This window comes from Phyllobates terribilis, unplaced genomic scaffold (assembly GCF_046119375.1).
Source record: "Phyllobates terribilis strain yellow unplaced genomic scaffold, ASM4611937v1 Scaffold_7__3_contigs__length_470593459, whole genome shotgun sequence".
Taxonomy (NCBI): domain Eukaryota; kingdom Metazoa; phylum Chordata; class Amphibia; order Anura; family Dendrobatidae; genus Phyllobates; species Phyllobates terribilis.
In genome coordinates this window covers 91546285-91563205 of record NW_027362767.1, presented here as the reverse complement: position 1 = coordinate 91563205, position 16921 = coordinate 91546285, and the positions used below count along the sequence as shown (strand labels likewise).

The following is a 16921-nucleotide window of genomic DNA, read 5'->3' as shown; positions in this document are numbered from 1 at the left end:
GAGCCACTCCGTCAGCGCTCACCACGTGTCCCAGGTACTGCACCTTTGGTTTCAGGAGGTGACACTTGGAGGGTTTCACCTTTAGGCCGTAGCTTGCCAGAGCTTCGAACACTTCCGCCAGGTGTTTCAGGTGGTCCTCATAAGTCTTAGAATATACGATGACATCGTCCAGGTACAACAGGACCATCTCGAAGTTTCTGTGGCCCAGACAGCACTCCATTAATCGTTGGAAGGTTCCTGGTGCGTTGCAGAGTCCGAACGGCATACAGGTAAACTCGCTAAGTCCCATCGGGGTGGTGAATGCGGTCTTCTCCCGGTCCGCCTCTGCTACAGGAACCTGCCAGTACCCACTAGTGAGATCCAAGGTAGAGAAGAAGTTAGCAGATCTTAAAGCAGCCAAAGACTCCTCTATCCTTGGTAAGGGGTACGCATCCTTGTGTGTGATACGGTTGATTTTCCGGTAATCTACACACATCCTCATGGTGTTGTCTTTCTTTTTGACTAAGACTAGTGGAGCTGCCCAGGGGCTACAGCTATCCCTGATCACCCCAGCCTCCTTCATGTCTCTAAGCATCCCCTTGGCGTGTTGGTAGTGTGCAGGGGGTACGGGTCGATACCTCTCTTTTATGGGAGGATGGTCTCCCGTGGGGATGTGGTGTTCTACCCCCTTGACTCGCCCGAAGTCTAACGGGTGTTTACTAAACACTCTCTCGTACTCTTGAACCACCCGATAGACTCCCTGTTTCTGGTGTGAGGGAGTGGAGTCAGTACCCAAATGTAGTTGCTGACACCAGTCCTCCATTGTTTTCTTAGAGCCGTTACCTTCCTCCGGGTGAGATGGAGGCAAGGGTTCCACAGATTGTATAGCATTTTGGTTAATGGTATATAATTTGGCTAGCATGGCATACCGGGGCAGGTACACTTCCCTCTTCCCGATATTGATTATGCGAACGGGCACCCTCCCATGGCGTACATTAACCACCCCCCGTGCTGTCAAGATGGTGGGCCTACTGTCTGACTAAACTGGTTCTACCATTGCCTGGTAATCTCTACCCCTCAGACCAATAGCTGCCCGGCACCAAATCATCATTTCACTTTTTGGGGGCATGGCAATAGGAAAAGGGTCACACATTCTCACGCTACCAATCTCACCGCCGGAGAGTTCCACCTGTTGCCGTCGCATCAGTGCCCGGATCTCTTTTTGGAGCACTCGCTGCTCGCCGGAGCTGGCGTTCTTGGCAACCTGCTGTAAAAGGAAAATCACCTCTGCAAGACAATTTTCAATTACATTAGTTCCTAGAGTTATCTTTGGGTGACTCTCGTGTTTGTCAACATCTACAATGATCAGTCCCTGTGCTGCCAGTTCAACTCTACCAATTTTAATGGTCACCTCTTTAAATCCGATCTGTGGCACGGGCTGACCATTGCTGGCGATGATACTCAAGTCGTCGTCAGGGTAGCGGGTAATATCCGAGTCATTCCAGTACTGCTTGAAGAGCACGTACGGGATGGTGGTGACCTGTGACCCGGTGTCCAGTAGGGCACTCATAGGAATGCCATCCAGTACCACAGGCAAGACTGGACGTCCTCCCACATATTTGTCGCGCCAGTTCGATGGGCCTGATGATCTTTTTCCTAGGGGTTGGCCCTCTACCCTAGGTTGTGCCAGTTTAAAGGACAGTACCTTGCCATATGTCCGGGTTGATTACAGCGGCGGCAGATGGGTCGTCCGTCCTCGTTGTATCGGTCGCTGGGTCTTCCTCTGGCCGGTGGGGTCCTCCTTGGTCGACGCCACGGGATGTCCTCCGGTCCGGATGCCAGCTGGATCTTCCCTGGAGTAGAAACCTGTAAAGACTGCACAGTTCGGGTTAGCGCAGCAACGCTTTTAGCTAGCTCTTGGACCTGATGGTGCAGGTCTGGAGCCGGGTCATTGTTCAAAGCCTGCGCATCAGCTCCCACAGGCCCTGCCGACAAGGGCGCCGCCTCCTGGTGGTAAGTGGTAGTGGGGCGTCTGGGGGTCACAACGCCACTTGTTGCCGGTTCTCGAAGCACCCGGATGGCTCTGTTCTTGAACTGTGCAAATCCCAGATGAGGGTCCTGTAAGGCCATTGCCCGCAACTGGGTTCGGTGGGCATTGCAATATAAACCCTCTATAAATTGTTCAGTCAACAGCCTGTCCTCGTCTCCCACGCCGCCAGGGTCGGTCTGCTTAATGGCTCTCAGGGCCTCTTGTAGGTTCAGGGCATAGTCCCTTATACTCTCATGTGCCCGCTGTTTGCACCCGTAGAATCTAAGCTTGATCTCGGCTGAGGTACGGGTATCAAAGGTGTCCCTCAGCCGGGTTAGTATCCCTGCGACAGTCCTCCCCCCAGGTGGCCAGGACTTTACCTCCCTTCGGGCTGCCCCAGTTAATTGGGCCACCAGGATGCTCACTTTTTGCTCTTCTGTGAGGGGGTACACCTGGAAGAGGCTATCCAGCTTTTCTCTAAAGTCATGCAGGGTATGTGACTCCCCTGAGTACTGGGGTAGCCAGGCCGCTCCCGGGATATAGGGCATGGTGAAAGGCATGACTGCAGCAGCGGTGGCGCTGGCGGGGGTTGAGGCAGTGAAGCTCTCCTCCATATCCGACATCCTCCTCCCCCCTAGTGGACCGTGGCCTACCTTGCGATGATCCTCTTCCGTAGGCCGCGGCTCCGCAGTAGATCGTCAGGGTTGAGGACCTTCCGTCGCGCTCCTGTGACGTCGGCGACTGCTGGGCTCCTTCCAGGACCTTACGCGACGTCCGGACGTGAGGCGGGGCTTCAGTTCTCGCGCGCTTTCGGAGTCCACGCCCCTCTTCTTCCCGCGCGACGTCTTCAAGATGGCGTCCAACGGCGGGAAAACTCCACGGAAGGCGGGAAGAAGGCTGGAAATGGCGCCGGATGGCGGGAATCTTCACCGATGGCGGGAAGAAGGCTGAAGATGGCGCCGGATGGCGGGAATCTTCACCACAGGTAAGTTTGAACAGTCTTTTTCAGGCACGCAGTACCCGGTGGTTGCGGGCACGAAATCCTGCCGACAATGATACTGCATACAATGATAAACCATCTGGTCTATCATACTACATACAATGATAAACCATCTGGTCTATCATACTACATACAATGATAAACCATCTGGTCTATCATACTACATACAATGATAAACCATCTGGTCTATCATACTACATACAATGATAAACCATCTGGTCTATCATACTACATACAATGATAGACCATCTGTTCTATAGTACTACATACAATGATAAACCATCTGGTCTATCATACTACATACAATGACAAACCATCTGGTCTATCATACTACATACAATGATAGACCATCTGGTCTATCATACTACATACAATGATAAACCATCTGGTCTATCATACTACATACAATGATAGACCATCTGGTCTATCATACTACATACAATGATAAACCATCTGGTCTATCGTACTACATACAATGATAAACCATCTGGTCTATCATACTACATACAATGATAAACCATCTGGTCTATCATACTACATACAATGATAGACCATCTGGTCTATCATACTACATACAATGATAAACCATCTGGTCTATCATGCTACATACAATGATAGACCATCTGGTCTATCATGCTACATACAATGATAAACCATCTGGTCTATCGTACTACATACAATGATAAACCATCTGGTCTATCATACTACATACAATGATAAACCATCTGGTCTATCGTACTACATGCAATGATAGACCACCTGGTCTATCATACTACATACAATGATAAACCATCTGGTCTATCGTACTACATACAATGATAAACCATCTGGTCTATCATACTACATACAATGTTAAACTATCTGGTCTATCATACTACATACAATGATAAACCATCTGGTCTATCATACTACACACAATGATAGACCATCTGGTCTATCATACTACATGCAATGATAAACCATCTGGTCTATCATACTACATACAATGATAAACCATCTGGTCTATCATACTACATACAATGATAGACCATCTGGTCTATGATACTACATACAATGATGAACCATCTGGTCTATCATACTACAGTACAGACCAAAAGTTTGGACACACCTTCTCACTTAAAGATTTTTCTGTGTTTTCATGACTATGAAAATTGTACATTCACACTGAAGGCATCAAAACTATGAATTAACACATGTGGAATTATATACTTAACAAAAAAGTGTGAAACAACTGAAAATATGTCTTATATTCTAGGTTCTTCAAAGTAGCCACCTTTTGCTTTGATAACTGCTTTGCACACTCTTGGCATTCTCTTGTTGAGCTTCAAGAGGTAGTCACCGGAAATGGTCTTCCAACAATCTTGAAGGAGTTCCCAGAGATGCTTAGCACTTGTTGGCCCTTTTGCCTTGACTCTGCGGTCCAGCTCACCCCAAACCATCTTGATTGGGTTCAGGTCTGGTGACTGTGGAGGCCAGGTCATCTGGCGTAACACCCCATCACTCTCCTTCTTGGTCAAATAGCCCTTACACAGCCTGGAGGTGTGTTTGGGGTCATTGTCCTGTTGAAAAATAAATGATGGTCCAACTAAACGCAAACCGGATGGAATAACATGCCGCTGAAAGATGCTGTGGTAGCCATGCTGGCTCAGTATGCCTTCAATTTTGAATAAATCCCCAACAGTGTCACCAGCAAAGCACCCCCACACCATCACACCTCCTCCTCCATGCTTCACGGTGGGAACCAGGCATGTAGAGTCCATCCGTTCACCTTTTCTGCGTCACACAAAGACACGGTGGTTGGAACCAAAGATCTCAAATTTGGACTCATCAGACCAAAGCACAGATTTCCACTGGTCTAATGTCCATTCCTTGTGTTCTTTAGCCCAAACAAGTCTCTTCTGCTTGTTGCCTGTCCTTAGCAGTGGTTTCCTAGCAGCTATTTTACCATGAAGGCCTGCTGCACAAAGTCTCCTCTTAACAGTTGTTGTAGAGATGTGTCTGCTGCTAGAACTCTGTGTGGCATTGACCTGGTCTCTAATCTGAGCTGCTGTTAACCTGCGATTTCTGAGGCTGGTGACTCGGATAAACTTATCCTCAGAAGCAGAGGTGACTCTTGGTCTTCCTTTCCTAGGGCGGTCCTCATGTGAGCCAGTTTCTTTGTAGCGCTTGATGGTTTTTGCAACTGCACTTGGGGACACTTTCAAAGTTTGCCCAATTTTTCAGACTGACTGACCTTCATTTCTTAAAGTAATGATGGCCACTCCTTTTTCTTTACTTAGCTGCTTTTTTCTTGCCGTAATACAAATTCTATCAGCTGTGTATCCAGCAGACTTCTGCACAACACAACTGATGGTCCCAACCCCATTTATAAGGCAAGAAATCCTACTTATTAAACCTGACAGGGCACACCTGTGAAGTGAAAACCATTTCCGGTGACTACCTCTTGAAGCTCATCAAGAGAATGCCAAGAGTGTGCAAAGCAGTCATCAAAGCAAAAGGTGGCTACTTTGAAGAACCTAGAATATAAGACATATTTTCAGTTGTTTCACACTTTTTTGTTAAGCATATAATTCCACATGTGTTAATTCATAGTTTTGATGCCTTCAGTGTGAATGTACAATTTTTATAATCATGAAAATGCAGAAAAATCTTTAAATGAGAAGGTGTGTCCAAACTTTTGGTCTGTACTGTATGTCGACTGCCACTTCCTCCCAGACAGCGGTGGGTAACGGAGACATTTGTAATGGTTCTAAGTTTGATGATGCAGTAATTAGCTGACAAGTGGAGCAGTGTGTACTCTTCTCTTCCACCAATTTATCCATATTTGGGAACCACACATTTTCTCTGAGTAACTCTTTTGTGCCAACAATTCCTGGATGACCTTCGTGTGCTATTTGTATGACTAAGTTGCGCAAGGCCTTAGGTACAACCAGTTTGGTACCTCGAAGGATGAGGTGTTCTTCAGTGACTGACAATTCCTCACGTACATTTGAGAATAATTTTAATTCTTTCAGATCAATCCCAGAACTGGGAAATTTTGCCTTTTGAATTTCATGCCACCTTCGATTTTGAATGATTTGTATTAAGGCACAGAGTGTCTTGTCACTTGTTGTTGTATTCACAAACTGATCAATAGAAAGTGCTTTTGGCACTGCGTGAGCTGCAAAAAAATAAATGTATTCTTCAATGGAGGACTGTACAGGAAGATCATCATTCGTAGGATGTCTTGAGAGATAATCAGCCGGATTACTGTATTTTCCAGGTTTGTGAACAATTTTATAATTGTAGTCCTGTAGACGTAGACCGCATCGTTCGATCCGTGCAGGCATTTTACCTCTGGGATTTCCAAAAATTGTGAGGAGGGCTTGATGATCTGTGACAATGGTGAAGGGAGCTCCATAGAGAAATAAGTGAAAGTGTTCACATCCCCAGACAACTGCTAAGCTTTCTTTATCAGGTTGTGAATATTTTCTTTCAGTGTTTATTAAGCTTTTACTTGCATAAGAAATGATGTGGGGATTTTGATTGTCATCCTTGTATTGCGCTAAAATGGCACCCAGTCCCAAGGGACTGGCGTCCACAATCAGTTCGGTTCAAAGAGCTGGATTAAAATAGGCCATGGTTGTTGTTGAGCAGAGTTCGTTCTTAATTGTGTCAAAAGATGCCTGACAGTCTTGGGACCATTGAAAAACACAGCTTTGTTTTGTAAGTTCCCTTAATGGAGTGCTGATTGTTGAAAAATTTGAAATGTATCTAGCACAGTAGCTTGCCATTCCAAGAAAAGAGCGCACCTCGCTGGCATTCTGTGGAATTGCGGCTGCTCTAATAGATTCCACTTTCTTGGGATCAGGTTGTACTCCTTCCGCCGAGAAAATGTGACCATAGAACTCCAATGAACTTTTATCAAATTCACATTTCTCTTTGTTTAAAGTGAGTCCAGCAGAGAGCAGGCATTCGAAAATGCATATAGAGCACGGTTGTGTTGAGCTTGAGTTTTCCCAAAAACTAATAAATCATCACTGTAATTAAAGGCATTTGGAATGTGTTGGATGACGCTTCTTATCGTATCTTGAAAAATTTCCGCTGCTGAGCAGACCCCAAAGGTCAATCTCTTGTATCTTCGGAGACCCACATGGGTGGAAAATGTTGTCAAGTATCTGGATTCTGGACTCAGTTCCAATTGATGATAGCCCTTATTGAGGTCGAGCTTTGAAAAGACTGTTGCTCCATTTAATAAGTGGATGATGTTATCAATTGTGGGTGAGATATGTCTTTCTCTCTGAATAGTGGTGTTGGGCAGGCACATATCAACACACAGTCTCACCTGCTCTGGAGTCTTTGGTTTTGGAACTACCACAAGTGGAGAGACCCACGGAGGGGAACCAGTAACAGTTTCAATAACGTCCTCATCCATGAGCAATTGGAGTTCCCTTTCTACCTTCTTTCTCAGGTGAAATGGAATACGCCTGTGAGCCTGTGCTACTGGATGAACACTGTCATCCACATGAAGATGCACTTGAGAGTCCTTTAGTTTTCCCAATCCACTAAATAGGGAGGGAAAGCTGTTCACCATGGCTTGTACATCCAGATCCGCAGTATCAGTTATGGTATGAATAATCTGGATGAGTCCTAGTTTCAAGGCAGTGTGATAACTGAGAAGACAGCCTCCTGATCCGTGCAATGTATGAAAAGTGGTTGTCTGCCTGTTTTCTGTATGGCTAAGTTCAGCGTCAAATTGTCCCATTGTAACTAGAGGTGTTTTAGATCCGTATGGAAAGATCTTAGTATGCACTTGCTGTAGGACTGGCTTTGTTTTCAATTGTTCATATGCATTGCTGTCTATGATATCCACTGAAGCTCCCGTATCTATTGTAAAAGTGATATCAGTGTTGCAGAGGGTGAGCGTGATACAGGGAGACTGTACTGAGCCAGTGACAGAGGTAGTGAACACATAATTCTCAGCCACAGACATTTCTTCTACATCCTGATTCACCATCTTTACATTTGCGGGCTTTGTCATAGGTAGAGGAGACTTGTTGTGCGCTGACTTGCAGACAGCTGCAAAATGGTTCCCTTTTCCGCATTTACTGCATATTTGTCCCATAGCTGGACATCTGTTCAGGGGGTGAGGGAAATCTTGTCCACATCTATAGCACTTCTTCTGTTTCGGGGTTTGCTTGTCTTGTGCACTTTTATGTTTGAGATTATGCACATGTAAATTATCCCCATTCTCCATGGCAGTGGCCTGATGATCTGCTATCTCTATAGCACAGCCATCTTGAGCAAATCATGCAGAGAGATCCTGCTGCAAAGCTTTACGTCTTATATTGCTAGACCAGCAGGTGACAATTACTTGAGTTAGAATTTCATCATCTACGTCCGTAAATGCACATCCATGTGCTAGCTCTTTTAGCCGTGTGACATAGGTGTCTATGGATTCTTCTGGAAGCTGCTTAGCAATCCTGAACTTGTATCTTTTGTGACACCCCAGGGGTCTGGTTGCCACAGTGATAGAGATATTACGTCTGAGAGCAGGTGGGAGGTCTCTTGGTCAGGGATCCTATGCATGCCACACCTCCTGCCCAGTCCTGGGAGGGGAAGAACTTCCCCTATATAAACCTAGGACTGAGGCAGGGTTAGTGAGTAGAGAAGAAGTAGAGACAGAGAAAAGAAGCAAATATAGGAACAGAACATCAGGAGCCCAGTGGGAGCAGTGTTACAAGGAGTCAGGGGCTGGCAGCTGCAGAGCTCGCCCTGACTGAGAAGATTTCTTACCGGACCCGGAGTCCGAGGCTGTGGGGACTAACTCCTACCCAGCAGCAGAATCCGTCAGGCAGGGGATTCCAGGTCCTCTGGCCAAGAAACCCGAGTCACCGGCCATACGGGTGAGCACCACACGGTACACTCAGGGACGTGGGCTACTTATACCCGCCTCTAGCAAGGTAGCCAGAAGAGTACAGTTAGTTTGGGAGGCCTACAACTCCGCCTGGCCAGGGGAGATCCCATCTGCTCAAGGACTGACCAGGCCCCAATCGCTAGCCAGTACTCCGGGAGGGTCTATCTTTGTCACCAGTAAAGACCCTGAACTACACCGTACCGTCTCCGAGTGGTTCCTGCTACCCCCATCATCCACGTCGGCTGCCCTGAGGCCATACCCCTCCCGTTGGGGGTTATACTATCACGCTGCACAATCCTACCACCGGCCTCAGCGGTCTGTCCTGCAGCAGCAGCTCCTTAGCTGTACTCAACGGGTGGCGTAGTCGTCCAACATCTACCGCTGATACATCGCCGCTCAGTTTGACTCCCTGGGCACGAACCGGGTCACCGCCACGAGACTACAACCCTCAACAGATCCGGCTCCGGGTAAGCTCCCGCGTGCGCAACGCAGCGCGACACAGGCCCAGGGGCGCGTCAACTTTTGGCGTAGTCGGCAGGATTTCGTGCCCGCAACCACCGGGTACTGCGTGCCTGAAAAAGACTGTTCAAACTTACCTGTGGTGAAGATTCCCGCCATCCGGCGCCATCTTCAGCCTTCTTCCCGCCATCGGTGAAGATTCCCGCCATCCGGCGCCATTTCCAGCCTTCTTCCCGCCTTCCGTGGAGTTTTCCCGCCGTTGGACGCCATCTTGAAGACGTCGCGCGGGAAGAAGAGGGGCGTGGACTCCGAAAGCGCGCGAGAACTGAAGCCCCGCCTCACGTCTGGACGTCGCGTAAGGTCCTGGAAGGAGCCCAGCAGACGCCGACGTCACAGGAGCGCGACGGAAGGTCCTCAACCCTGACGATCTACTGCGGAGCCGCGGCCTACGGAAGAGGATCATCGCAAGGTAGCCCACGGTCCACTAGGGGGGAGGAGGATGTCGGATATGGAGGAGAGCTTCACTGCCTCAACCCCCGCCAGCGCCACCGCTGCTGCAGTCATGCCTTTCACCATGCCCTATATCCCGGGAGCGGCCTGGCTACCCCAGTACTCAGGGGAGTCACATACCCTGCATGACTTTAGAGAAAAGCTGGATAGCCTCTTCCAGGTGTACCCCCTCACAGAAGAGCAAAAAGTGAGCATCCTGGTGGCCCAATTAACTGGGGCAGCCCGAAGGGAGGTAAAGTCCTGGCCACCTGGGGGGAGGACTGTTGCAGGGATACTAACCCGGCTGAGGGACACCTTTGATACCCGTACCTCAGCCGAGATCAAGCTTAGATTCTACGGGTGCAAACAGCGGGCACATGAGAGTATAAGGGACTATGCCCTGAACCTACAAGAGGCCCTGAGAGCCATTAAGCAGACCGACCCTGACGGCGTGGGAGACGAGGACAGGCTGTTGACTGAACAATTTATAGAGGGTTTATATTGCAATGCCCACCGAACCCAGTTGCGGGCAATGGCCTTACAGGACCCTCATCTGGGATTTGCACAGTTCAAGAACAGAGCCATCCGGGTGCTTCGAGAACCGGCACCAAGTGGCGTTGTGACCCCCAGACGCCCCACTACCACTTACCACCAGGAGGCGGCGCCCTTGTCGGCAGGGCCTGTGGGAGCTGATGCGCAGGCTTTGAACAATGACCCGGCTCCAGACCTGCACCATCAGGTCCAAGAGCTAGCTAAAAGCGTTGCTGCGCTAACCCGAACTGTGCAGTCTTTACAGGTTTCTACTCCAGGGAAGATCCAGCTGGCATCCGGACCGGAGGACATCCCGTGGCGTCGACCAAGGAGGACCCCACCGGCCAGAGGAAGACCCAGCGACCGATACAACGAGGACGGACGACCCATCTGCCGCCGCTGTAATCAACCCGGACATATGGCAAGGTACTGTCCTTTAAACTGGCACAACCTAGGGTAGAGGGCCAACCCCTAGGAAAAATATCATCAGGCCCATCGAACTGGCGCGACAAATATGTGGGAGGACGTCCAGTCTTGCCTGTGGTACTGGATGGCATTCCTATGAGTGCCCTACTGGACACCGGGTCACAGGTCACCACCATCCCGTACGTGCTCTTCAAGCAGTACTGGAATGACTCGGATATTACCCGCTACCCTGACGACGACTTGAGTATCATCGCCAGCAATGGTCAGCCCGTGCCACAGATCGGATTTAAAGAGGTGACCATTAAAATTGGTAGAGTTGAACTGGCAGCACAGGGACTGATCATTGTAGATGTTGACAAACACGAGAGTCACCCAAAGATAACTCTAGGAACTAATGTAATTGAAAATTGTCTTGCAGAGGTGATTTTCCTTTTACAGCAGGTTGCCAAGAACGCCAGCTCCGGCGAGCAGCGAGTGCTCCAAAAAGAGCCAAATTATATACCATTAACCAAAATGCTATACAATCTGTGGAACCCTTGCCTCCATCTCACCCGGAGGAAGGTAATGGCTCTAAGAAAACAATGGAGGACTGGTGTCAGCAACTACATTTGGGTACTGACTCCACTCCCTCACACCAGAAACAGGGAGTCTATCGGGTGGTTCAAGAGTACGAGAGAGTGTTTAGTAAACACCCGTTAGACTTCGGGCGAGTCAAGGGGGTAGAACACCACATCCCCACGGGAGACCATCCTCCCATAAAAGAGAGGTATCGACCCGTACCCCCTGCACACTACCAACACGCCAAGGGGATGCTTAGAGACATGAAGGAGGCTGGGGTGATCAGGGATAGCTGTAGCCCCTGGGCAGCTCCACTAGTCTTAGTCAAAAAGAAAGACAACACCATGAGGATGTGTGTAGATTACCGGAAAATCAACCGTATCACACACAAGGATGCGTACCCCTTACCAAGGATAGAGGAGTCTTTGGCTGCTTTAAGATCTGCTAACTTCTTCTCTACCTTGGATCTCACTAGTGGGTACTGACAGGTTCCTGTAGCAGAGGCGGACCGGGAGAAGACCGCATTCACCACCCCGATGGGACTTAGCGAGTTTACCTGCATGCCGTTCGGACTCTGCAACGCACCAGGAACCTTCCAACGATTAATGGAGTGCTGTCTGGGCCACAGAAACTTCGAGACGGTCCTGTTGTACCTGGACGATGTCATCGTATATTCTAAGACTTATGAGGACCACCTGAAACACCTGGCGGAAGTGTTCGAAGCTCTGGCAAGCTACGGCCTAAAGGTGAAACCCTCCAAGTGTCACCTCCTGAAACCAAAGGTGCAGTACCTGGGACACGTGGTGAGCGCTGACGGAGTGGCTCCCGACCCTGATAAGATCACCGCAATTAAGGAATGGCCAAGTCCCTCCAGTGTAAAGGAAGTGCGGCAGTTCCTCGGGTTGGTAGGCTACTACCGCAGGTTCATCCCCGGTTTCACCAAAAAGGCAGCTCCTATGCAGGACCTCCTGATAGGCCAGTCCCGGAAGGCCAAGAACCAGAAGCCGCCCTTCAGATGGGAGAAGTTGGAAGAAGAGTCCTTCCGCCAGCTGAAGATGGCCCTCACGGGGGATGAAATCCTGGCGTACCCGGATTACAGCCAGCCCTTTATCCTCTACACCGACGCAAGTAACATCGGGCTAGGAGCCGTGCTGTCCCAGATCCAGCAGGGGAAAGAGCGAGTTATCGCTTACGCCAGCCGAAAACTGCGACCCACCGAAAGAAACCCTGAGAATTACAGCTCATTTAAGCTAGAGTTCCTGGCAGTGGTGTGGGCAGTACCGAACGCTTTAAGCACTACCTCGCTTCTTCCCGGTTCGTCGTGTACACGGATAACAACCTGTTGACACACCTGGACACGGCAAGACTCGGTGCCCTAGAGCAGAGATGGATGGCCCGCCAGTCCAACTACGAGTTCACCATCAAATACCGGGCAGGACGCTCCAATAGCAACGCGGACGCCCTGTCCAGGATGCCAAACCTACCGGACGTAGGAGAAGATCCAGAGGGACTGGAAGAAGTCGAACTCCCCGCGTTTCACCGTCATGGGACTATCCAGTATTCCCATCGGGTAGGGAGTAAGCAAGGCGCTACGCTTAACCCCTTACCTCACTACAACTGGGCGGAAACGCAAGACAGTGACCCTGCCGTCCGGCTGGTGAAGGAGATGCTGACTCGGCCAGAGGCTCGCCTTGACCCAGACGCTCCGGTGGAAGGCAAGCAACTGTGGGCAGAAAAGAGTAGACTGTTCCTTTACAAGGGGAAGTTGTGCCGCAGGATGGTTAACTCCCGGACGCATGAACTAATCTGGCAAGTAGTGGTGCCACGACGAGACGCAGCCATGGTGATGGAGGCATACCACGATGGAGCTGGGCATTTCGGATGGAAGAAGCTGGAGTTCCTGCTGCGCGGGCGGTTCCATTGGGTAGGCATGAGGGGAACCATCGAGAGGTGGTGCAGAGACTGTGGCCCGTGCAACCTGAGGAGGAAGGACCGTGCCAGCCAGAAGACTCCCCTGCAGTCCATCGTCACCCGGCAGCCGTTGGAACTGGTAGCCTTGGATCATGTAAAACTGACCCCAAGCAGAAGTGGCTACGTCTACGTGTTAACCATCGTGGATCATTACTCCCGGTTCTTGGTTGTCGTCCCCGTCAAGGACTTAACGGCTCAAACAGCAGCTAGAGCCTTCCAGCAGCACTTCTGCCGTCCACACGGGTACCCGGACCAAGTGCTGACGGACCAGGGACCTGCCTTTGAAGCGGAGGTCTTCCACGAATTCTGCAATCTGTATGGCTGCCGGAAGATAAGGACGACACCCTATCATCCGCAAACTAATGGACTTTGTGAGAAAATGAACCAGGTGGCAATGGATCTTCTGAAAATGTTGCCCCTGGAAGAACGCAGTCTGTGGCCTGAGAAGCTGCCCGATCTGGTGGACCTATACAACCACATCCCGGTAGGTTCCACCAACTGTACCCCGGCTTACCTAATGAGGGCGAGACCTGGTAAGTTACCTGTTGACCTGGAAATGGGAGTCCTGACACCCGAGGACACTTCACCAGAAGCAGACTGGGACACAGAGAGGCAGCAGCAGTACCGGAAAGTACAGGAGAGCGTGGAGCGAAGTCTCTGTCAGGCTAGGGAGAGACAAGAGAAAACTTACAACCAGTATGCTCCTGCTGTTCCCCTGGTGCCCGGAGAGCAGGTCTTGAAGAGGAAAAGACGGCTCCACAAGTTGGACGACCAGTGGGAGAAGGACCCGTACACCGTACTGCCCTCAAGCCACGAGAACCCGAAGGTCTGTACCATCAGTAAAGACGGAGGGGAAACCACAGCCATTGTATCCCGGGATCACCTGAAGAAGTGTCCTGAACAGCTACGGAACCCTGAAGAGGAACAAGAAGACCATCGACCCGTAGAGGAAAGGGAAGATATGGTTAGTACTGTGCTCGGAGACTTCCCTCGGTCTTGGACTCAAGTCAATGGTGCAGTTGTGGTACCCGTACTCACCTTCCTCCAACCAGCATCCCAAGCACCTACGGAGCAACAGGTAGAGCTGGAAGAACAGCAGGTCCAGGAGGCAGAAGATCCCACACCAGCAGATCAGGAGGATCAACCCTCTGCTTGCAGTGAGCCTGCCATATCCCTAGTGAGCCAAAGGGCCCGTAGACAGCTGCCCAATTTACCCTTGACAGCTCCTACACCCTGTAGTTCAGGGCCAGACAGTCAGCTCCGTAGGTCCACTAGGGCCACTAGAGGCCAGTTACCCGCACGTTGGAGGATTTGAAGTGTATAAATTGTTTTATTTGTGGTTACCTGTTTTTCTTGTTGCTTGTGTATAATTATGTGTTTCTAGTTGTTTATAGGAGTCTTTGGTGGATTTACCGGGAATCCTGTGTACATAGTGGGAGCGTAACGCAGGACGGACTAAAAGACTGTTAAGGACTCGGGGCAGGACAGACCCCTACCTGGTTACGTCTCCCTGTTTTGGTGAAATGGACACCTTGCTTTTCTTCAAAACTGCACCCGGTTGCGGACACGCCGTAACCATCTTTATGTGTTTTTCTTATTGTATTATTATTGTTTATACCTTGTTATGTTTTTCTAAAAATATGTTTAGTCCCGGAGTACTAAATTTCACTAGGGGGGAATGTGACACCCCAGGGGTCTGGTTGCCACAGTGATAGAGATATTACGTCTGAGAGCAGGTGGGAGGTCTCTTGGTCAGGGATCCTATGCATGCCACACCTCCTGCCCAGTCCTGGGAGGGGAAGAACTTCCCCTATATAAACCTAGGGCTGAGGCAGGGTTAGTGAGTAGAGAAGAAGTAGAGACAGAGAAAAGAAGCAAATATAGGAACAGAACATCAGGAGCTCTGTGGGAGCAGTGTTACAAGGAGTCAGGGGCTGGCAGCTGCAGAGCTCGCCCTGACTGAGAAGATTTCTTACCGGACCCGGAGTCCGAGGCTGTGGGGACTAACTCCTACCCAGCAGCAGAATCCGTCAGGCAGGGGATTCCAGGTCCTCTGGCCAAGAAACCCGAGTCACCGGCCATACGGGTGAGCACCACACGGTACACTCAGGGACGTGGGCTACTTATACCCGCCTCTAGCAAGGTAGCCAGAAGAGTACAGTTAGTTTGGGAGGCCTACAACTCCGCCTGGCCAGGGGAGATCCCATCTGCTCAAGGACTGACCAGGCCCCAATCGCTAGCCAGTTCTCCGGGAGGGTCTATCTTTGTCACCAGTAAAGACCCTGAACTACACCGTACCGTCTCCGAGTGGTTCCTGCTACCCCCATCATCCACGTCGGCTGCCCTGAGGCCATACCCCTCCCGTTGGGGGTTATACTATGACGCTGCACAATCCTACCACCGGCCTCAGCGGTCTGCCCTGCAGCAGCAGCTCCTTAGCTGTACTCAACGGGTGGCGTAGTCGTCCAACATCTACCGCTGATACATCGCCGCTCAGTTTGACTCCCTGGGCACGGACCGGGTCACTGCCACGAGACTACAACCCTCAACAGATCCGGCTCCGGGTAAGCTCCCGCGTGCGCAACGCAGCGCGACACAGGCCCAGGGGCGCGTCACTTTCATATCTGATGTTTTGTTTGGGGTTGAAGTAGTCAGTGAGAGCTTTGGCGCAGTTGCTGTACGTGTCTGTATCTGCTGCAGGTAACGTGCTGTATATGTCATAGACTCCTGTGCCCTCGCAATGCAGGAGCACGGCTCTCTTTCTTTTCTCCTCTTTTATGTCCATAGCTTCCAGAAAGTTCTCAAACCGGTTTAGCCGTTTTCTCCAGTTATGAGAGAGATTAATGACATCAGTCATATCAAACTGTGGGAAGGTGTGCAAGTAGTCAGCCATGATGGAGTCTCTCAGTGACGCAGACATGTGAAGCGGTAAAGTAGGGGTCAGTACTCACAGCAGCAGGTGATTCAATCCCATCCTCGTGTTGTAGTGTCCACAGGTACAAGGAATTCAGGAGAGTAGATTTTATCTGTATTTTATTCTTCTCCTTCTTCCTCCAGCACACTGCATAACATGTTTCTCAGCAGACTAGAAACCGAAACTAAAACTAAAGACCTCCCCAACTCACTTCCTGTCTCTAACTCCCCAGTCACAAGACTTCCTATTTGTCTGGCCTACACCAGAATCTTTTAAACATATATATTTGTGACTGAACAGACAGGGAGACACTATTACTGTTTTTTTTACGTAAAACAGGCCAAAAGCTGGATAATACAGAGATTTGACCCGTGGAACTGCAAAACCACTGTTATAGTTATGTGGCGTACACCAGACTCTTTTAAACAGATATATTGGTGTCTGACCAGTCAGGGAGACACTATTACAGTTTTATTTTACGCAAAAAATGCCAAAAACAGGATAATACAGAGATTTGACCCGTGGAACTGCAAAACCACAGTTCTATTTTTCTGGCCTACACCAGACTCTTTTAAACAGATATATTGGTGTCTGACCAGTCAGGGAGAAACTATTACAGTATTTTTTTATGGCAAAAAATGCCAAAAGCAGGATAATAGAGAGATTTGA

At 49.8% G+C, this 16921-nt stretch overlaps 1 protein-coding gene across 1 annotated transcript in view; it reads right to left on the bottom strand.

Moving 5' to 3' along the window:
* Positions 1 to 16434, bottom strand: part of LOC141155362 (uncharacterized) — a 172702-nt gene extending 156268 nt beyond the window's left edge. The window contains exon 1 of the mRNA XM_073642240.1: positions 16290 to 16434. The gene's annotated coding sequence lies outside the window, so the exon portion shown is untranslated. The remainder of the gene's footprint in view (positions 1 to 16289) is intronic.
* Between the last annotated feature and the right edge of the window lie 487 nt (positions 16435 to 16921).